This window comes from Struthio camelus, chromosome 2, assembly GCF_040807025.1.
Source record: "Struthio camelus isolate bStrCam1 chromosome 2, bStrCam1.hap1, whole genome shotgun sequence".
Lineage (NCBI taxonomy): Eukaryota > Metazoa > Chordata > Aves > Struthioniformes > Struthionidae > Struthio > Struthio camelus.
In genome coordinates this window covers 68,740,096-68,763,471 of record NC_090943.1, presented here as the reverse complement: position 1 = coordinate 68,763,471, position 23,376 = coordinate 68,740,096, and the positions used below count along the sequence as shown (strand labels likewise).

General features: G+C 39.4%; 1 long non-coding RNA gene across 1 annotated transcript; it reads right to left on the bottom strand.

Annotated features, from left to right (window-relative positions):
- Positions 1-1,947: 1,947 nt before the first annotated feature.
- Positions 1,948-23,344, bottom strand: LOC104139205 (uncharacterized). Its single transcript, XR_011139806.1, has 4 exons — positions 23,098-23,344; positions 22,251-22,475; positions 20,717-20,853; positions 1,948-3,477 (listed from the first exon to the last, which is right to left on the bottom strand). It is a non-coding gene; the product is annotated as an uncharacterized lncRNA (long non-coding RNA).
- Positions 23,345-23,376: the final 32 nt, after the last annotated feature.

Sequence of the window (23,376 nt, the reverse complement as noted above, 5' to 3'; positions counted from 1 at the left end):
TACATAAGTACTTTATTGATTCGGATCCTTAACAATAAAACTTCAAGGAAAATGACCTAATCTCCATCACAGGTCAGAGCATAGTGCAGCCCTGGCTCTCAAACAAGCAAAAGCAATCTCTGGTCAGATTTTGGGACCATTTCCCATGAAGGTACATCATCTCAGACAACACCAAAAATACACTATTTCACAATCAGTATGACCAAACTACCAATTCAAAAGTATCTTCAAACACAGGAAAACAGTGATACTCTACTTTTACCATATATTAAAAATAATATAATCACCAGTACTGCAAGTGGTGCATACCTAACATCTGCATGCTCATAAATAAAGTATTGATTTCTAGGATTAAGGAGAGATCGCTCTCAATAGATAAAATAATAAAATTAAATCAGGTGGTTGCATAAATGAAAAAGAGAGAGAGAGTCCACTTGTGGGCAAACATGCCTCAGGCACCATCTATTATGTGCACATCTTCCCACAGGGCAGAATGCTATCGTCTAGCATTATCAAGAGGATCCACGTATTTCTCAGGAAGCTAGTACAAACATTCCCAACAAATCATGATGCTAAATATATGTTTCTCTGTCAGGAAGGCATTGCCTTTTTCCTTGGTGATGCCTGGGAGAGAACATTTCTTTTTATGTGAGAAGGAAAACAAAAGGAGTCAATTCTTGTCTTCTCTCCTCCCTAATCCCTAGAGCGTGGGGTTTATACAGATTTGAAAATCCTTGTCATGGCTCTTTGTCATGAAACAGGCAGGGCTTCATGGCCCAAATATGGGCTGCTTTGCCCATCTACACTGCCCTCTGCTTTTCAGATGACATCTTGGAGGCTAAAGTTCTTTTGGATGTCCACTGGTGTGGACATAAAAATAAAGCTAAAAATCTTCAGATCATTTAAGGCCAATATAGTCTAAAGTAACACCTTCAGTGCTGCAAACGATAAAAGATTAACAACCACCTCCACCTACCTTCAAACCCAAAAGCTAGGGCACAAGAAAAAAGCATCTTATTTTTAAACAATAGAGAAGTATATTTTAAGAGAATGTAGGAAATGATATTTTGGGCATGAATCATACAACGCAAATGACTGCAAAATGGCATTGAAGTTTTCAGAATGATCACTTAAGAGCTGCTTTGTTTTCTTTAAATGAATGTTTATTTTTGGTACATTAACAGAGTATTTTTGGTATCAGTAGGTGGAATGTACTTTCTAATCTCAACTTTATATGAGTATTAGCCAGAGCTTTGCAGCCACTTTCCAAACATATCATTGTACTTGATACTGCAGTATAACCTTGCTTAGTCTCCAAAATAAATTTGCAAAGGGAGTGGAATACTCTAGGGATTACTAATGGGATGTGGAGCTTTTTTTTTCATCTTGATGTCATTATTTGAAATTGGCAAAGTTAAATTTGTTATTTTAAGTAACCAGGGACACCAAATGGAATTAGAACGCTACTTCTTAGGCAAAGAAATATAGCAAGACATATAGCCCTCTCGTAAAGCAGACCATCCACGCAGGCAGGGCCTAGGAAAGAAGCTCTGTCACCCCTATTATGACTGCCCCAAGGTCATACAATGAGTGACTTGCCCACGTTCACAGAGCAAATTAACAGAAATGGAAACTGAGCAGAGATCTCCCCAGTGCAGTCATCTTAACCACAAGTCCCAGCCCTCACTATGGAAGGACTTGCACTGACTCCACTGGATTTACAATTGAACCATGACAGTCACACACAAGACTAAACAGATAAGGAGCAGGTAAGCATCCACTGAGATGCTATTCTAAGGTTAACTGCCCATGTTCACAGATGTGTCATAACATTTTAACACTAAGGTAGCTCCACTGAAGTTCTCTAACCCCCTTTTAAGTATTGCTGGGTACGGTTAGAGAAATGACCATATTTTTAAACGTACAAAGAAAGACGAAATACTTAGATCTATTAAAGAGACTTAATGATATATTTATTAATTATCTCTATGGACAGCAAAAGCAAATAAGGCATTCAGTAGCAGTAAGGGTTAATGGTCTGACAGAATTTGCAATAGAGTTTCACTGGAAACTAGTGGAGAGTGACAAGTCAACAGCATTACCATAAGCATAAAACTACAGTAACTTCAAGGATGAATCCAGATGAGTTAAGGTTCAGAAAAGATACAGCACCTGGGGGTTCCTTATAGCTTTTATTAAACCAGAATAAAAGCATTAAGCAAATAATTCTGTACCCCACTTTTTTTTTCTCTCTCTCTCTTTTTCTTTTTTCTTTCTTTTTTTTTTTTTTTTTTTTTTTTTTAAAGAAGGGTATTCCTGGAGGTCTCCCAAGGTCCAGATCTATCACTGTATTTAATCACTTTTGGTGTCTTTCCTTCTTCTTCACCACAATTTTGCCTCAGCACTCCAGGGAATGGTGGTGTATTACAGATTCATCAATGATTTGCTGGTTACTCTACATTATCTCACAAGTGCTGAGGCAAACAGTTCTTTGCCAGAATCAAATGATGTTCTATATTTACCTGCAGTTTAAAATCTTGTTAATGTTGACACTTCCCATGAAAACTCCAACAATGAAGCTGGAATGAGTGGAACCTGCAGACTTTGGTGACTGCCAAATAAATAGGTATTCAGGGCAGAAAGTTTGTTCCATATGCTCTACATGACCACAGGGACATCATCAGCTTAGGCGACATCTTTTCCAGAAACAATGTCAAATAGAATACCAAATACACAAAACATACACAGTCTGTGGGCAATGCTGGTGGATGACAGGGTGACTGCCTGCTACTCTGTGTTGCTAAACCAGTGTTTGGAAAAGAACTTTGATCTAAATCCAAATAACTTTAATGGAAAGATTCCAAATTGCTTCAATGAACTTTGGATCAAATTCAGTAAGAAGTAATTAGGTCTTCATTCCAAAGGTGAGCTGTAGGAGCTATACATGGATTTCTGTTAGTTGTTTTTAGTACCAGATAATGATTTAGAGACTGACATCATTTTGAAAGAACTAAGTTGCAACTACAGTTGCAAGTATATAAAAAATTAATTTCAGATAATACAACAAGTAGAGAAATTTTAAACTCTAAATGTTGTCCGCTTCATAGGAATGAAGGAAATACGAACTACAGTTCAGTTACAACTGTAATTTAGTTCTGTGGTGTTTACTACACTCCACAGCCTTACCGAACCTTACATGCGTTTAACATGCCTATGACTAGCTTTATTGACTAGAGCTTCCAGTTCTGCCAGTAAAATCTAGGAGTGGAGCTAGACCTTTCAGTTCTTGCCTCGCTCCTACTTTCTAAATCTCCTGACACAGAAGGAGATCATACATTTGAAAACTTACCACACTAGAGAAGACACCTGAAGACAGACAATGATGATAGAGGTTTCTTATGTGGGAGTGATCACAGCAAATGGTTGAGCTGTGCTGGCACTTTCTAAGATTTATTTATTCTGGCAGCAGATCATTACCTGCAAATCAGATTAAGAAATGCTCAGAATCTGAGAGTCACCAATTAGACTGAGGTGAATTATATGAAGTGAGTCATTTATTTGATGATTTTCCCCCCTATTTTTTCTTCCTTATAAATTGTCTCAAGTAGACCATGAATTTTTTTTCTTTGGACTTTTTCCATTATTCCAAATAAAATTGCCAAATCATTTCTACATTCTTGGTCAGTAGCTTACATATTTTTTTAAAGGAAGCCCTCCAGAAAAATCACAGAAATACTTAAAGTTCAAAGTATAACAAATATATTATACTCAAATTGTATTTATAACATACAAGACAGCACATAGAGATGTAATTCTTCTCTAAGAATTGATTGACAACAAAATGATTTAACTTGGAGTGTAGACTTCAAAAAAATGATCTAAAATCTGCCCTTGGATATTAGAGCCCAATTCTTTCTGACGCTATTAAGATGTCAGGTCCTATTCTGGCAGAACTTGGACCCATATCTGTGCTCCTGAGCCTTGACAACCTTATAGGAGAAGATGATAGCCTGCCTGAGATCACAGGCAGGAGATGAAGGGAAAGACATAGCTCATACCCTTGGATAGCATCTGAAAAGGCAGAGAGCAAACAGCTCTTCCTGTGGGCAGGGATTACTCCCACCCCTTTTCCTGATAGGGACTTATGCCCCTGAAATACAGGTGGGAGGTTGGTTGTTCCCCTCTCCTCCACCTGCACTCACCAAAGGGATGAGGGGTTCTCATGAATGAGCTCAAATGAATTCTGGCACAGTGATTTTTAATAGGATGCCCGTACCTGCCCCTTTGCCAGCACCCACGTCAGCTGAAACATGCACCTGCTGCTTACCCATAGGCCAACATCGTAAAGCAGACAAAACACCAGGGTACAGCTGGGACACACTCTGCCACCTCTGTGGCTACAGCATTGATTTCCAGCAAAGGGCAGGGCAGCAAGGCTTAAATTGTCACAGTGTGACTCACCAAAGGTCAATCAATGGAAGCCACGGTGGGTGTAGGTGTGGGTACACTACCCGTTTGCTGCATGTGTGTGGACATGAAACACTGGCTAACCGTTTGGTCTGAACATTTGGTTTGCAGTGCTGGCTTGTGGTTAACGGTTTCCTGCAAGGCTGGATGTTAACTGCAGAGCAGAGCTGTGCCATACCCTGTACAAGTGTGAGTTTTAGAAGCACTGATCACTGTCCATTTGAGCTGAAGCCAGTGAGGATGTGTGTGAACAGCCTTTTTGAAAATCAGTTTCCTCAACAGCCTTGCAGTTATATTGAATAACAGTTACTCAGATTTCTAATTAATATACAGCCTCTACAAAAGATTTCAGGTTAATAAAAAGAAAAGTTGGAAGAGCCTAGATTTATTAAATACCTGTGCCAGCACCAGCCTAAAGGTTCAATTATGATGTATAAGTATCTTTGCAACTTGTGTTGAAAATACTGGAACTGGCACTAATTTATTCCCAGTCAATGAGGACAATCCATAATGCAGAAGTTTTCAACAAGCTGCTGTCCAACAGTTTTGATATGTCTGCAGAGGCTTACGCTTCTTCTAAGCTTAATGACTCTCCAAAGAGAGGGAGGCATAAAGATTTAGCGACTCAGTAAAGATGACTAATACAGACTTCTGTGGCCAGCTTGGAAACAGCAAGCAATTTCTTGATAGAGAAGCTTTATTTTTTGTATTTTTTTATGCTGATGAAGTAAAGACAAAGCATTGATTAAGCCATCCAAGCGGAGAATATTCTATCCAAATTGGAGAGCTTTCAGTCAGGTGGCTGGATTTTAGACTTTGAAATACACTTTGTGCTTGTTGTTTGATGCTTAAAGATACCTGTGCTAGAGCCACAGACAGTAATTGACATCAAGTTGATACTACAGTTCACAGCTGGATTTCAGTTGTATGGGCCATGCTACATGCATAACACTTGTGTAATAATGCTTTTTGTATCAAATGCTATGAACTAAGAGAAAGGATTAATAGAGCCACCAATAAAAAAATTATTTGTACAGATTCAGTATCGGTTAGGAATACCAATAGCCCCAACATGCTTTCAACTCTGTTAACCCTCTCTTTCTCCTGTCAGATCCAGTCATTTGCATGCAAACTTCAGACTGCATGCAAACTTCAGACTGAACCTTTCTCAGGCATCGTTAGCTTTCTACATAGCTGAAATTCTAAACTTACTTCCTTTGAACTAATTCTACTGAAGTCAACATATTTATTCAATAGTAAATGAAAAACAGGTCTAGAGGTAATTAAGAATTGTGTTTTTTCTTTCCAGAGGAGAATTCAATTTTCCAGGGGAGGTTTAGGTATAAGCTTTTGACCCTCACAGATATTAAAGTTGGAATGACTCATACTTTCATTCCCTTGTGAAGCTATATTTCTACACTGTACTTCCCTTGATTCATCAGAGAAGAGGCTGTGTCCATAGCCATAAAGCAGAAATAGTAGCACGTCATGGGAGATTAGGTCCAGACAGGGAAACGGGCCTCTAAAGACAGTAGGAGAAAGAAGCAACTAAATTATAAAACCAAGAAGGTACTATGGAGCCTTTTTTGAATTAAAAGTAATTTGATTTTGTTTAAAGTATTTGGGATTTGATATGTTTTTGTTTTTTAATAAAGTAAATCTGCAAAAAGAACATGCCTTTCACTACAAATCCCTAATGCACCAACAGAAAATTGCTGGAATGAAAAACTTTCACCTTAATCAGGTCAGTTTGTTTGGAGAGACTGCTGAGTAAATACCTATGCCATGTTATTTATATCGTAGCTCTTTCTCTGCAGCCAAGAAAAATCAACATAGACATATAAGCCAAGTCACAAATATGCATTATTTTTAAACAAATAACCATTAAGAGAAATGATATGTTTCTCAAAACTGGTAACCACTTACCAATTTACTTCAAACTAGTGACCTGTACACTTTACACTTTTGAAAATCACCAGTTACTTTTCCCTCTCAGGATTTTAAAATCTATATCCATCACTCTAATAGGGTGTTAATAGAAGGTGTGTCCTTGAAGTGGTAAAATTGTTTTCCTGAGAAGTTTCATGTAGGTGTATAAAACCTAAGGTTTCTGAAAATCTTGCTCAGAAAGCCAGCACGTATTCTAGAAGGGGCAGTTCTCCATTACAGAGAGTTGTTTACCAGCCCTGTTTCCACATTCCTCCGCGTGTCTGATGGAAAAGATTCTTTCTAATTGTTTGAGTACTACCCTTTTCCCCTGACAAAAAGTAATCAGCTAGAACTAGAGAACAGAATAAAGATCCATGATAGGTATTTTAGAACAGAGTAGGAGAAAAAAATCACTTCCAGTGGTAAAATGATTTGAATTTTTTTTTCCTGTTGAGATAAATTATTGAGCACAAGACTTGTTATGCGAGTAGCTGCAACATCGGTGCCAGTGGGAATCCTGCCGTAGCATTCTTTACAACACGGTGCTGGTACCTGAGAATTCTTCTGTAGGTATTCATAGCTTGAATACCATTTTGATCAGAATTTCTCTGAAATGCCTTAAAAACACTTCTGTGCACACTTCTATGAAATTTGTTGCTGTTTCTTTGGTAAATACACCAGGTAAATCTTTTCAAAAATGTCCCTGGTAGTTTTGCTGCCAGAGAGGGAAGTAACAGCTTTGTACGTACATGAGATGACAGTCTTTAAAAACAAAATTCTGCTTCCTTTTCTTTCATACAACCCTGGATGCTGCCTTGCTGTGAAGTTACACAGTGGCAAGTACTGAATCACATACAAATTCCTTATTAATCTCTCCTGAATCTTACTGACACACAGGAGTGGCATTCCAGCTAAGTAAATGGATGTATTTATACAAGGAAGAGATTTGGATTTTTTTTTTTTTTCATCCCCACAAAAAACTGACACTATTCAAAATAACTAAGTCCAACAGATTTTTTTAAAATTTTTTTTCATTAGCTCATGATTTTTAAATATAATTCATGATTTATTTACAATGGAAAAAGGATTCCTAAGAAACCACAGGAGAGTCATAATTCAGGTCACATTTATGCAGATCACCAGCTAATCTGAAAATCTAGATGTCTTCAAGCCTTCTTAATATGTTCTCAGAAGTGTGTAATACTAGTTATGAGTAGGGTCAGTGTAGTACACAGAAGCTTTTCATATAGCTTTTCTGTATTGTTATCTACTTTTCTTTAGTCACTACATACCTACCGCTCAAAATTTAGAGATTAATAGCCAGACTAGGTTTTGATCCAACCATCCACTTATCTGAATTAATAGTTAACGTATATTACTCCACTAGATTGGCTAAAAATGCAATGCAACACCAATGGGGAACACATCACTCTTTCTTTCTACCAACTACTTTGTCCTATAGAGAAAGATTATTAAAGTAAGTGAAACAGCAGGAAAATAATGGAAAATTTGTCTCTCTTCATTCACAGAACCATACTGAAATTTTCTATTCCTGTTAATGACTGTAGTGAGTAGAACTAGGAAAAATCATCTTGCAATCGAGATCGAGGAGTCAAGGAGACAGAGTTCAGCTACGGGTCATGCCCTAGATGTGTGACTTTGTGGCTTGGGGCTTGTTTCCCCTGTTTCACAGGGACTGTAAAAATGCTTGTTTACTTTGGCCCTGAGTGTATTTCATCTATTTCAATTGCAAGCTCTTTGGAGCACAGTCTGCTGCTGACTATGCTTTTCCAGTGTTAATACAGCACAGCTATGATACATTTTTGGACCTGACAAAATCCAAGCAGTAAGTAGTTAGTGAGAATCTTTCTGCATATAATAAATTAGTTCCGTGAAAGTCCATTTTTTCTGAGCACACAGTACAGTTCTTGTACATTTGCAAATCACCGGAGTGGCAAAAGAAAAATCTAATAATACTATAAAAAGACAGAAATTAAACCTGAGTCAAGTGCCTAAAATCTATTAGAGAAATAGTAGATACGTGGACACACAAATCCCTGCACCCTTCACTGGAACCATTTCCAAGTAGTCTGATCTTTCAAAATATCCCACAATTTTGACACTGCATGTGCATCTCTTAACAGGCATTTGCAGTTCTGCTAAAAAAGAAATGCTGCACCTGATGAAAGTACCTTAAGGAACATAGAGCCTGATCTGCAACCCTTTCTCACACAAATAATCTTAGCAACTCTGGTTGTGACATTAATAGGATTATCTAAGTGAGAAAGAAACAAAGTAGGCATAGGAACCTAAAAATTGCACTAGCATAGTAAAGCATTGTAAAACATTGATAAAAAGGGCATATAAGCTTTCTCAAGCTATGCCTATTCAGTAATATAGAAAAGGTATAGTAAATTGAATAAGTAGGTTTTACAAAACTGCTACCAGCAACTAGCAGGACCTCATAAGAGGAGATGCCAGGCCTAATCTGAATGAATAACCATTTCAAGAAGTAGGTACTGGAAATAAGCAGAGTCCACACAGAATGCCAAAGGGACTATTTGCAAACTAAAAATATATCTCAGAGGTCAGGAAGTACAAAGAAAGTCTGAACTATCAAGAACCCAACAGAGTTAGATCTTGCAAAGGATGTAAAAACAAATAGTAAAAGGCTTTTCAGTAATATAAACAAAAAAAGATGAGAGGGAAAAGTGTTGTGCCACTGTGCAGAAAGGATGGAGTAGAAACTAAAGATAACACAAGGAAAGTCTCTGAATTGAATGAGTGTTTTACCATAGTTTTCAATAAAAGGTATGATGTTGAATTCAAAGACAAAGATAAGGTGGATAATGAGAACGTGGTTATGTGAATAGATATTACCACAGCTAACATGAAAGCTCAACTCAAAAAGTTAAAGGTATTCAAGCTTGAGGTCTGGTCACCAACTCTGACTTCTAAAAAAAAAAAATCTGACATATGAACTGCTGATCCAATGGCAGGTATTTTTAACAGCACTATCAAGTTGGGATTGAAACTGAAGAATAGCAAATATAGTTTCTTCACTTAAAGTGGGGGGGGGGGGAGGGGGAGAAGGATAAGGTAGTTGGGAAATGCCAAGCTATTTAATTTGACCTTATTAGTATGCAAGGCTTTAAAACACATTTTGAGGAAGACAATATGTAAAGGCAAGGAGATAAAGAGTGTGATAAAATGCAACACAAGTTTGCCAAAGGAAGACCATACTCGCCATATAGTTTTCTTAGATGAAGTAAGTGATTTTCTAAACAGAGGAAATGTAGTAGATATCATCTTTTGGGACTTCAGGAAAACATTTTACACAGTGTCAGACATTATTAAGAAATCTGAGAGTTAAGGAGAAGACTATTTGGTGGTTAAAAAACAGCTAAGGGTAATAACAGGTAAGTGGTGCTGAAAACCATCATCATGTTCATTAACAGTGAGGATCTTTAGGACCACTCTCGGCACTTACTTACTGTCCTTTCATAGCTCTTGATCACTGTGATCCAGGTACAAAAGACAAGAACATGATGCCGCAGAATTGGGAAGTACTGCCAATACAGAAGAGTAGGATTATACAAATAGAACAGCTTGCTGAAGATAGGAGCTACAGAAATGGGGTAATCAGCAAGGTCGCATGCAGAAAGTTCAAATGTGAGCTGTGAGTTCACCATCTGGAAACTAATGAAGACTGAGTAGTTGCCAGCCAGAGGATGACTGAACTGCTAACATGATGCTTCAATGAAAGAGGCAAGTGCAACCATAGGATATGAGGACAGAGATTTTGAGTAGAATCTAGGAGACATCAGTGACCTTGTCCAAAGCAAGGTCATATGGAATCCTGGAATCCTGTCTATTTTCAGGAAAGGTGAACTCAGACAGAAGCCCCTTTCTGCACTTTTCCATAAAATGAGCAAGAGAACAGCAATCCCCCATCCAAAGTCACTAAAAGAGGTCAGCTGTTCAGCCTAGCAAAACAAAAGTTAAGTAAGGATATAATTGCTGCCTAGAAATGCCTCAAGGAAGAGACCTTCAGGTGGGAGAAGAGCTATTTAAGTTAAAGAGTAACACTAGTTTGAGGGAAAAAAGAGCAGTAAATACACGACAGATTCATTCAGGTTTAAAGAAGGGTCCTAGCAGTAAGTAAGCTTTTCAGAATCTGTCCTCATTACAAAATCCATGTAAAACTAATTACACAGATAAAGGCTTTTGTGATATATAGGCTACTTGCAAGTGAAAATAAATAATTAAAACAATGTAGAGCCCAAGGTTATTTGAAAAGCTAGAGCTCACCACACAGGTAATCAATGGGAGTCTTAGTTAAGACTATTTAAGACTTTTGTGAAATAATCCAGGCCGAAATGTGAAAGTGTTTTAAAATTGTTATTAGCTGGTCAGATGGTTCTGAAATGCTCTAGAAATTCAACAGAAATAGCATGTTGCCATATTTTCAGCTCTTACAGAAGTGTGTCTCTCCTGAAGTCAGTAAAGACCTGGCCCAAACTTCCTATGAGCAGAGAGGATCTGGCCCAAACATTCCTGTCTGTAGATGACTTTACTATATTATCTACTTTGTCCTGGCACAGTCAGTCAACAGAGGAAGTGCAGGGGAAATGAAGCCTTTTCTCCTATTTGGTGATAAAATGTTTAGCATGTTTAAGCAGAAATTTGAAGAATGACAGTAATTTCTGCACCTCAGAAAGTGTGTAGAGCAGAGAGAAAAGGACAGAGAGGACAGCAGTACTTGCAAAATACAAAGCAAACCTGGGAATATGCATCTGAAAAGGACTGTGAAAAAATTAACCCTTTAAATACCTCTTAGGGCAGTATTTCAGAGAATCTTCCCAGGCCATGCTGCTAAATTTATACCTATTCTAACTCACATCAGTGGATTTATACTGAGGACGAATCCAATCAGTGTTCTATATCCAAAACAATAGGTTCAAGGGATTAACCAGGACAATGCCATTTTATCAAACACAGAATTCCTTTCTATCCATCCTTGCATTACCAGAGAAACAGTCAGCACCCAATTAGCACATCTCCAACTTTAACCTTTTGTCCTTACTGTAATCTCTTATATTAGTGGTGAGGATCAGCCTCCTCAAAACTTCTCCTTTCAGAAATTGACTATTTCCATGGTAACAGCTGCCACTTTCATTCTGCAAGCACCAAGAAAATGCTATTTCCTTCATATCAGTGGGCCAGGCTGGGTGTACAACTCAACTGTGGCCTTTGTCAATGCTCCTTTCAGATGAGACTGTTTACTCCAGAAGAGGAAACAGGTGCAAACACAATTCAGGAGACAGCTGTTGGCTGATCCATGAACCAGGACTGGCAACAGTTTGAACAGGAGCTGTCAGACTACCCACCTGCAATGCCAGTATGCTTTTTTTTTCCCTTGTTTCTTTGGTGGCTCTACAAACGATAGCAGTAGATTAGCTTAATATCCATACAATAATAGTTCAGAAACACTTTATACAAATCAAGACTTCTCATTCAAAGCACATTGAACGCAAGCCAAAAAGAACATCAGTTCATCGCTGAGAAGCTGACACTTCATTTATGATCACTGCCTTCACCTTCAACACTCACACAAGTCTATAACCAAAGCTCTAGTATCAAATGAAGCCCCTTCTCAAAGTCCCATCAACTTCAGCGGGACCAGCAAAGGTTCACAACAATAGAGGTACTTCATCTCCTGACAGTCGCATGGTATTTTTCTGGAAGTTTATCTCAATGGAGGCTTTTTCCAGGAAATCAATCTGTTCCATATGAACACACTCACCTTCATTCTCTTTGAAGCTGAATGTTTCAAAGTCAGCCCATCAGGATAAGAACGCATGAAGTGAAATTCAAATCTACTTCTCTAGCAATCCAGTGAAATAATGGAGTTTCCTCTTAGTCATGAATGTACGATGGTGTCAGAAAATACAGCTGCCTTCAGAAACTAAGATTCTGCAGGTTTTCTGAAGTCGGGATTGCATATTAGTTTCTTAAATTGATCTTTAAAAGATTACTTTTTTAACAAATTTTACAAAACTTAACACCTGTGAAAAGGACTAGAAGACAGCAGAGACGCTGAAGAATTAAAAACAATACTACCTTTTTTTTCTTAATTCCTCATTTGCCCTTTCCTCAAAGGAATTTAATTCCATTTAATTCCAGGTATACCAATGCCTGTTGTTAATTAGATATCTGGAACACTTGAACTCATTTTGGATTTGGGCCTGACTGTCTTAAGTTGAAACCACTATGTGTTTGAGGACAGAAAATCATGGATCCGCTTTTCTAAAAGTGAACAGACAATGGCTTAAGTTATGCAACCTACATAAACCTATTTTCTGTTCTGTTCCAATAGAGGTTAAAACTGATTAGAAATGGACTCATATATCCGACCCTCATATCTGAATGTTTGCTGTGTTTCTACATCCACAGACACTGTTACCATCAGAAGGTGTCAAACACAGTAGAAGCAGCAGAAGCACAGCTCTTACTGTAGATAAAAAGAAAAATGTGACTAGAAAAATGTGATAGAAATGCGCATCAGGATCTAGATACACTACAAATACTAAGGTAGGGTATATACACGAATACAATAGAATCTGAATGCCATTCAGATTCAAAACCTAATTCTGTAGCTGGATCATAATCTATAAAGGGCCAAATTAAAAATCCCAGTTCTAGGTCCACACTGCGAAAGGGTAGGTTTGAGTCTGAGCTCAGTGTCCCAAGCTCATGTTTATTTTCAGTTCAGCTCACCAAAAATTGGTGGATAACCCAGAGCTGCCCATCCAGGAGACATTCCAAAGGCTTGCCAAGCTCCACACAATAGTGTATAGGAAAAAAAAAAAAAAAACACAAGTGCATGGATCTGCTGACAGGAGGAGATGCCTCAACTCAGACTCACCTTGCACATGTTGCTAGGGTGGTTTCAAAATGGAAAACTCTTGGGAAGGGAAAGCTGAGGGGGGAAAAAAAGGAATAGTACCTGTGATTGCCATGAATACTCCTCAGATTTAATTCAAAGGGATACTAAAGAAAATATGGAATAATGGAAATGAGGAAATGAGTGGCAGGAAGGATTGTCTGCATGGCTAGTAGCAGCTCAGCAACAAAACCCACAGATTTTAAAGGAAACCCACAGACTTTGCACTATAGGTTTTTGTCTTCTCAATAGCAAGAGTCCATATTCTGATACCACAGCCCAGTACTGCAATTGTACTACAGGCACCAGAATTGTCAACTTAAGGTACTGCTTTGACACTCTCAGTATTAGCCTGCCCCCTGTTCGGTGCCTTCCTATGCAATCCGGCCCACCTTCACAGAATCAAAGAATGATTGAGGTCAGAAGGGACTTCTGGAGATCATCTAGTCCAAACCCCCTGCTCAAGCACAGTCACCTAGAGCACATTCCCCAGGACCCTGTCCAGAAAACTTTTGAATATCTCCAAGGATGGAGACTCCACAACTTCTCTGGGCAGCCTGCTCTAGGACTCAACCACCTCCACAGCAAAGAAATTTTTTGTGCCTGTTGCCTCTCCTCCTGTCACTGGGCACCACTTCCACCTGGGAAAGGGATGATTCTACCTGCCCTGTTTCCAGAAGCCAGGAGAGGCACAGGAGACAAGCAATGCTCCTTCCCTATTCCCCTCAAGGGCTGTTCTCTCCCCAGTAAAATACCAGGAGAGAGCAGAGTTGTTGTACTCATACGTTTTTTGACAATCTGTGGATCCCAGAAGGTTTATGGACCAGAATGTGTCGGGGTGGAAAGTCCCATACCGCAAAAGGATGGAGAGGACAGGATCCCACTTCCAGTGCCTGTAAATGAAATCCTTAGGGCATACGTCCTGGCCCCTCTTCCCCACCCCTGCAAGAACAGTGGCTCAGATCTTTGGAGACAACGACCTTCAAGAGGCTAGGGAGGAAGCAGAAACCTCTGTCCTGACCCACAAGCCTCATAAACAGCACTCACCCTTTGCTTAGAAGTTTCAATAGGATTTTCATATTTAGTATTATTTTATATACACACACATATACATATATATACACACACACATACATATACATATATATATAGGTATCAGTAACACGGGAGATTCAAACGGTTTTGCTTTGCCTTCATACTGCTTGGAAGCATCTCCAGCCTTCAGACAGCAAACAATGCATCAAATGTCCTTCCTACCCCATACTAGGCAAACAAACAGCACCAGCAGCCCTGCCTCACTGTCTGGGTGAGGAGCTTTGCTGTGTGTTTTTACCATACATCAATGAGAAGTTAGCCCAGACCAGTTGGTGAGCTAATTGCTGACAGAACAGTGGGTAAGATAGGCCTGAAAAAAAATATTTGGTACTTTTTTTTTAATCATGTGAGAGAAATACAAGAGGGAAAGGATGTCTTCCTATTTCCTGAGGGCTGCAACAAAAGTTAAAGCTAGTTTTTACGATCAGCGGAGTTTGAGGAACAATTATCCAGCTCGAGTGAATGCATACCTTGCATCTAGCTCTATCTGAGTCACTCCTCTGAGTTAGTCTGTCTCCTGGGCATGTCATGTGCTCAGGGTTCATAGACTGCAAGTATGCTAGTTCAACCTGCTCCAGGCACCAGTATTCAGAAAGCAGCAGCATGAAGCAATTCAAGATGCTGAAAACAGGAGCAAACTCATAATGCAGCCGTGATAAAGAGGTAACATTTGTTTCTATGCACTGCACAGCCATCTTTAAGGGATACTAACACAGGAATACCCTCTGTGGAAAACTACTGCTCAGTGCTAACTTTCCACAGGCTGCTACCATAAATATTCAAACGGAACTATAAGTAGCACTGTACTATAAAAAGTAATACCAGCAAAAGAGGTCTCTGTGAGGTTCAGACCTCAAAACCTGAAAGGACAGCAGAGATGTTGCAAAGGAGCTACTCAGACAAAAGGCTTCAGCTTTGGAGGGGAAAGAACAATGCACCAGGGCTTGCTGATTGTCATTCCAACAGTCATTAATCTTAGTTACTGGCCAAAGTTGCACTTAACATCCCTAGGTTCACAAAGGTCACAAAGCAAGCTATCAGAGCTTAACAGTCCAAAGATTGTTTTAGCTCTCATTACAAGGTCCTTTCCCTGGTTTTAATATCAGGGATAATGGAACAAACATTACATTAGCACATTTATGCATTGGCCTTTCTGTGCAGCTATACTCGGCATATGGAAGAAGCTTGAAGCCCTTTAGACTAAATTATGTTTTCATGAAAAAGCTGTGGATATCAACTACAGTGGGAGTACAGAGCCTACGTCCTACCATGTTAATTTGTATTGTTAGAGAGGAAAGGAAACTGCATCATTGGCTATGCTGGAGATTTTCAAAATTCATATTTATTTTGGGTTTCCATGTTTCATTGAATATGCTGCATGCTTGCTCTCTGGCACTGGTGGGGTGTCCATCACCATGGTACCTGGGCACTCAAGCGAATGATTAACCAGCAGAGCAAATAAGACAGCAGAGAGCCAACAGGCACTGTGACAACCTCTTTACAGAGGCCTGCCAGTACATCTCTATCTGGCCCTTTACTCCTTTAGGCTTTCCACTGTTTTATCTTTTATGCAGACTCTTGTGAAAAGCAGCTCTTTCTTCTTAACAGTAATAAGGGGATACAGAGAATTCACAGAGTAGCTTAACAGGAAAGGTGGGACTACCACAGCAAACCAGGAAAAACGTTTATTTTCACAGGAAATAGACTTGAAGCGTCATGCTGATTCCAAACTTTGGAAAGGATCAAGAATCATTGAGTCATATGTTGCACCTGACTCTATAATTCATCTGAACTTGAATTCTGGATTCAAGCATAGTTCAAAAGAAGTCTCCCTCACTTGTGGCTCTGATCCAGACTACAGTTCTCTAAAAGCAAAAAATCAAATGCACCATCGTGTCATAAATACTAGACATCCATGAATATTTTCATCAGGAAAACATTGCTTAAGGATGAAAATAGTGTTCATTTACACAAACTAAGCCCCTTATAAATGGGCAAAGTTTGGTATGTCTGCCATGCCAATACCCTAGTCACTTTAAAAATGACTTTTCAGAAGAGGGCAAATAGACCTTTTTCTTGCTGAGAGCCAAAGTGACCTTTCAAGAGTCTTTGACAAGCCATACTCTAACACTGCCATTAGGTTTATGTACTAGTAATGCATAGAATACATGAAAACATGAGGCTACAGGCCTTTTAAAAAGAATTTGGGGACTGCATGAAGCCTCTTCCCCTTCTTCAAATGGGTATTAAGTTAATGACAACCCTGACATTGATTTTTGTTTAACATACGCACATGTAACTGCTTTGAGCCTCTTCTGGCTTGGGATGCTAAAGCAGAGAACTCTGGGGCGCTACACAAATTATTTTATTGAATCACCTATCCCTTACTGTTTTATTTTCCATAGAAACACCCTTTAGTAACACAATAAAGAATGCAGGCTTTGCACGTAGGACAATTTTAGAAAAAGTATCTCCTTTCAGTACTGAAGAATTATGCAGCTACAATGCAAATTTCACTGAAGTTTTATGTTTTCCGTTACCCGTCATGCCACTAACACTCCAGTCTAATTAAATTACTATCACGTGGAGTTTTTCCCCTTTACTATAGCTGCCTCAGACTTATGAAGTAGTTGCATCCTCCCCATTTTAATTTTTCCTTTAAAAGAGAAATAAGTTTTAGTGGCAATGCCACATTAAAACAATGAAGACTCAAGTGCTCTCTTCCCAATGCAAATAAAATATGCTACACTACCACTGTGCCTCAGCAGTTTTGAGGCAGACAAAAGAGCACGGCACCACCCACCTGTACTTGACTGTGAAATTCTGGCTTAAAGTTCACTCCAAGCATCAGTCTGATTCTTTGTTCTCTCTCTCGTGTCTAAATTATATACATCACTGTCATCTCTAAGACTCAGATCTTCTGCACACTTTAATGGGCTTTATGATTGAAGTTAATAGAAGAGACGTTTGTTTTTAGATGCTGTAAATAGCTTTAAAGATCTCAGTTTCAGCAAGGATGCCAGCTGGGCAAAGAGTTTAATTTTGAATGAACTAAGCCAAAATTAATTGATTGCTAAGAAACTGATCCAAATCTTTCAAATTCATATTATTTCACACACTTTAACAATAAATACTCCTTTCCCTTCTTGCCACCCTCCTCATCAAGAATAAAACTGGAGGAATCAGCAAAGATGGCTACTTCTCAGATATGAGATCTACTTTGGATATTATAAACAGATGTGAGAAGTCACTTCTCTATTGCAGCAGAGAGTACAGCCTTCAGAACTGTTTATCCCTCAGCAGACTAAATTTCTGCATCATAGTATTCTGTTAAAGCAGCCTAAGCATGCTAGCCAAAGCATTTTCCGAGAAAACCCAGAAACACTGAGACCAGCAACTGCAAAGATCTACTCCGCGTCACAGTTCTTCACAGTGAATACCTTGTTTTTATTCTCTGGCTCATTTTCAAATACACAAAAATACCACCTATGGGGAAAAAATATCTTAGAAATAGTCCAACCTCCCACACAACACAGGCCACCTTAAAGCAGGCTGCTCAGAATTCAAAGGAAAAGAACTGAAAGTAAACAAAATTTAAAACAAACAAACTAGCAAAAAACCCCTAAACTTCCCATATCCACTTTCTGCACTGGAAGTGGAAGGAAGAGAGAAAAAAAAAAAAGAGACAGAGAAGTAAAGAAGTGTTTCCATAAAGCGTACAGCTCTTCTGTGTTGTTTGTGAGTATATACAACCAATATGGAGAACCTCTACAGCTTCCTCCTCTGGTTGACCTTTCTGGCTTGATGCAGGTAACATTTTGCACAGTTGCATGGTAAACTCCCGGTCAGTTGTCAACACTGCTCCATTAAACCCCAGGCCAGAAAAGGCTAGGAATGCTGCATATTCAGCCCCAATGCCAGAGAAAATGGTTCAACAGCAGTTCCCTCCAAGTTAATTAAGGAGCGGAGCTGAGAGTGGCTGAAGAGGCCAGGAAAGCAAGGCTTCTACAGCAGGGGCCAGACTATACAGCAAAGAACAACAGGGTGGGGGAATCTTAAAGGATCTGACTGAAACCCAGATGACTCATCAGAAAGCAAAACATTCCTATTTTGGCAAGAGGCTGAAATAGCAGCCCTGGGTTGTACTGTAGCACAGCAATAAATGACCCTAAGTGCTTGGGACAAACTCCCGTGCACACTGATTTTCCTAACAGTAGGTGCCATTTCACATTTCATTAAGCAAAACAGGCTTATTTGACAATTAACACATTAACTAACTTTTTTTTTTTTTTAAATAGGTGGAACTTCAGCTTGAGATTTCAATGTTTTCAGACACCTGTTTTGCTAGTGAAAATGGAGGAGTAATTCGAGTCAAGGTAATGAGGACTTGCATCCAGAACTGGCATAGGAGTATCTCTGTCTGCTTACTGAAGGATGCTGTGTCGAAACTATGGCCTTTCTCATATCTTCTACATAAAGAGGATGTCCTTGTACATCTGCGGCCTGTGATTCAAAGCCTAGCCCTTAGTCTAGGCAAGATCCCAGGTTTGCCACTGGATAAATTGACCATAAAGAGCTTAAACGTGTACCCCAGTCACACAGTGGCAAAGCAAAACCTTGACTTGAACAAGCAGCAGCTCCCATTTCTCAGCCCCAGCCACTGAACTGTGTGGCTCTCCACTATGAAAATTCCTACAACCAGATCTGTAGCAATATGACCCATAAGGAAATTCTTCAGCAAACACCAACCAATCATGTTCATTTCACTGAAAATAGGTATCATCTATAAGAAAGCGTTTGTTGTCAGGTTTTCCTAGAGCTTTACATTTCAGAGAAAGAACTAAACATTTACACCACAGACTGTTTTAAAGAATTGGTATGCAAATATGAATTTCCTTAAACTTAAGATACACTTCTTCCTCTGAGGTTTTTGTTCAAGACCAACTCTAATTTCTATTATCTGTTGCAAGAATTGATTTACAGGTATGCAAAAAATCTAGAGCATTGGAAACAGACTAAAAGGAAGGAAAAAAATTAGAGACTTAACTGGAACCTGTAGCTTTCGGCATTAGGGGGATTCTGATATTCAGTGAGTCCCTTTCCCTGTCAGACAGATATTGCCCACCCATGGAAAATAGTGACATACTTTATATATGTTATCTTTCACTTCACTCTGGTACACGCTGCAAGGAAGCTGCGTTCTCAGCAATGAGTAAACAATCATCATATTAATTTTTTGCACATTTTGGCATACAAAGCACAGACAAATCATTGTGCTGTTTCCTTACCTATCACATCACTTTTAAAATACATCCAGGCTCATGAGGAACATACCATCAGATTTTAAAAGCTAATAAAGAAGAAGCTAGCGAGTGTTATTTTTCAGAATATTCTTTTATCCCTTTTATTTATCAGCCTGCCCTGCCTCAGATTGGTAGTGTCTGACTGACCTCTAGATATCCTTGCACTTTCTCTGTGATATCGCTGGAATGACAATTCTTCATCTTTCATTTCCCAAGTGTTTCTTGTTGGTCACTTCTGGTACTGATGGCTGCTGAAGTGGAAGTTTATCCTCTGATAATCTGTATTGCTTTAATGGTTCCTAGCATCCTGAGGGTATTTTCCAAGTGTTATGGTGACACCAGCTGAGATCTTGGCAATGGAAAAGTGTTTCATATGCTTACTTCCTAATTTAGTTTCTTGCTTTTTTCTGCTTTCCAATCCCTCTGTCAGCCCTTTGATCTTTGTGGCTTAACTCTTTTTGTTACTGCTATATTCTTTCTTATCACTTCTCAGTACCTTTCTAACAATAAAAGATTTGCAAAATCTGAGAGCATTTCCACCATGCATCTGAAACTTCCTAATAATTTTCTCCAAACCTACAAGTCGTATTTGTCCAAAAGCTTAGCAAAAATCCCCTCAAAGGAACAATAATCATCTCATTTTCTTTAAAGATTTCCCCAGTAAACTAGAGTCTGGAAACTACAATACAGAAACCTTGTGCAATTATAAGCATGTCTCCAATAGCTCCAATATAAAATATTGCACTTAAATCACCAATTTTAACATACCCCATCTCCAAAATAATGCATGTTTAGAAATGCTTACCCCACACCATCACTACCCATTTTTTTTCCAAGATAAAATTATTTTTGCACTAGCATGCCTGAAAAAGCAAAATTCTCAAATAATTTCAATCACTCAGTTTGTTCATGACTTTGATACAGCTGACTGAACATCTACTACCTCACACGAAAGAGAAGGTGCTAGTTTGCTCACCTCAGTCACCTGCAGGATCTTTGAAATGCCTCCTCTTCTGTTCCTTCAAAAGAGTACATTCTTGCATCTCCCATTACCTTCTTGAGTCCATTGAACATGCAGTCATCAATAAGTTCTGGCTAAGTTATCCGACGTCACTGAAGAAAAAAGGAAAGACTCAGAGATGCTACAGATGCTCTCTTTGAAAATTTTGTTTTCTTGGTGGTCTGTTACAGACAGGTCTCCAGTAGTAAACTGAACAACCTATCCTCCTGGCTCTTCTTTTCTTCTTTTTCTTTTTTGTAAACACATAATCAGTGCTTCAAATCCTTTAGGTATCACAAACCGTATTTCTCTATTGCCCTCTACTGACTGCTAACACCACTGTGCTAGGTAATCAGCAAAGCAGTAGACATACTGTATTCTTTTCTCGCTGCCCTGCTTTAAATCAATAATGAAACACGATGACCAGAAGTCAACACAAATCATTCTATTTTTTCCTTTGTTATAAAACACTAGGCAAGATTTACAGCTTGTTGGTCAGCCGTGGTAACTACAAAACACTGAACAACAGAAGCAGGAAGCAGTTGGTAACATGGGTTTGTTAATGTGCTTTTTGTGAACAGAAGCCAGGAAAAAGTAGAGACAAATGTATTCTACCTTGAAATGCAAGTGAATTTACCCCATCCATGCCATAAATTAAGTATTGTATGGGGCAGCTGAGAGTTAGTGGATTCTAAGGGTTTGGTCCTGCCAGCATGGGATGCACAGAAATATTGACTTTTTATGGGTGTTCTGCAGAACTGGGCCCATAGAGAGCCATGAATTACAGATCATGAATTCTTGGTTATTTCCCCCTTTGTTTCCAGAGTTGTATTGGCTTAGCACATTCAGCACCATAACATGTAACATAAGGAGAAACATAGTTCCTGCCTCATGAGGCATTTACTCTAACTTAGACACTGACAGGAAACACGCTACACTGTATATGAGTGTCACTGGGAAGTACAGTGTGCACTTCTTTTAAGATGAAGATATAAAATGCAAAGAGAAACCAGTGAACTGGCATAAAGAAGAGAATAGCACAGCCTAGTTTCAAGGCCAGAAGAAAAAAAAAATTAGAATCATTTCAGGGAAAGGGAGAAGAGGAATAAAAATGAATCCCTTGCACTCCATCAATCACTAATTAATTAGTACAGTGACCATTAGTGCTTGTCAACCAAGTCACTCAGGCACTTGTTCATAACCCCCCCACCACCCCCCAAAATAAAATTATATACACACACACATATATCCTGGTGCAAATGTTTTGGTCCATTGCAACATTGCAAAGGTTAGGAAGAGACAGACACGAACCACAGTCAGCAGAAAATTCCCTAGAACATTTCCCTTTTGCTATACAGATGCTGAAGGAGAACACAGCATCGTTTTGCCTTGCAAGCCACTCTTTCTCTGCAGTGTAGTCCCTTAGTGGGCAAACTTGCATGGTTTTAATTATTATAAATGATAAAAACAGGTTACCCCCAATAAACATTCTGAAATTATTTTTGCTTACCTGTGTTCCAAAGTGACCCATCTCAGTTTTTTCCTACTATTAATGAATGGAATATTTCATCTGCCAAGCATCAGTTGACTGATGAACAGTGGTTGTGTTTTAAATAGATGTGGTGTGACATCCCTGTTCTTTGACCCAAAAAAGGTAGTTTGCACAAAAGCTATATCAGCAAAGCCAAAAATTCTCCAGTAAAAGTGAAATATTCATAAGTTAAGTGAAAAAGTCCTGTTAATTAAAAAAAATAAAGTCAGCTGAAGTTCTAATTGTAGTTATTATTAACATTTTATTAGCATATCTGGATTTATTGACCTTACTGCAAAGGTCCTACCTATTAAAAGACAGCCTAGAATTCAATTTCTTCCATGCTTTTCGATTTCTAAAACCCCTCAGCTGCTCTGTGTTAGAAAATAAGAAATAACTATATTTATTCAAATTCCCTGATAAGATATTGAGGCCCGCTCAGATAAACACATCTCCTAAATGAACACTGCTACCAAGAGATCAAAGGAAAAGAACATCTAGCAAATGAGTGGGGCCTAGGGAATTAATAAAATACACATCAAACACTGAAAAGCTGCTTTTTTTTTTTTTTTAATAGGAGCATATTTGCGGAGTGATAAAGCAAAGTACATCGCTGCCAAAACTCTTTCAAAAAGGGCATCTAGATAAGAGTGGGAGATAGCCGGGGCTCCGCACTTGTGAGTATCGAGGGGCTTTCGGTAGCTGCTGGTTGAAGTTTCTCACGTGACAACCCCTTGACGGCAAAAATCGTCTCCCCCCGCCCCGCCCCAAAGCAGAAGTTTCCCCTCCCCACAGAAAAACCGTTAGCGCAGCTGGGAATACAGACATCTCCCGGACGTCGCTCTTCTCCTTCTCAGGGCACCCAGCCTCGCGGGCGGCAGGCATCCCAGCAACTTTTCCGACCCTTGCCGCTCACACCGGTGAAAAACCGGCCGCCGGCTGCAGAGAAAGGCCCCGGCCGCCCCCCTCCGCCACCAACGGCTCCGCGGCAGCCGTTACCCGCACCCCTCAACCGCCTCCGCCGCGGCAGAGCCCGCGGCCGCCCCCTCCCCCGCGGCAAACGGCCGCGCCAGGCCGGAACGAGGGCGCTGCGGCCGCGGGGTAC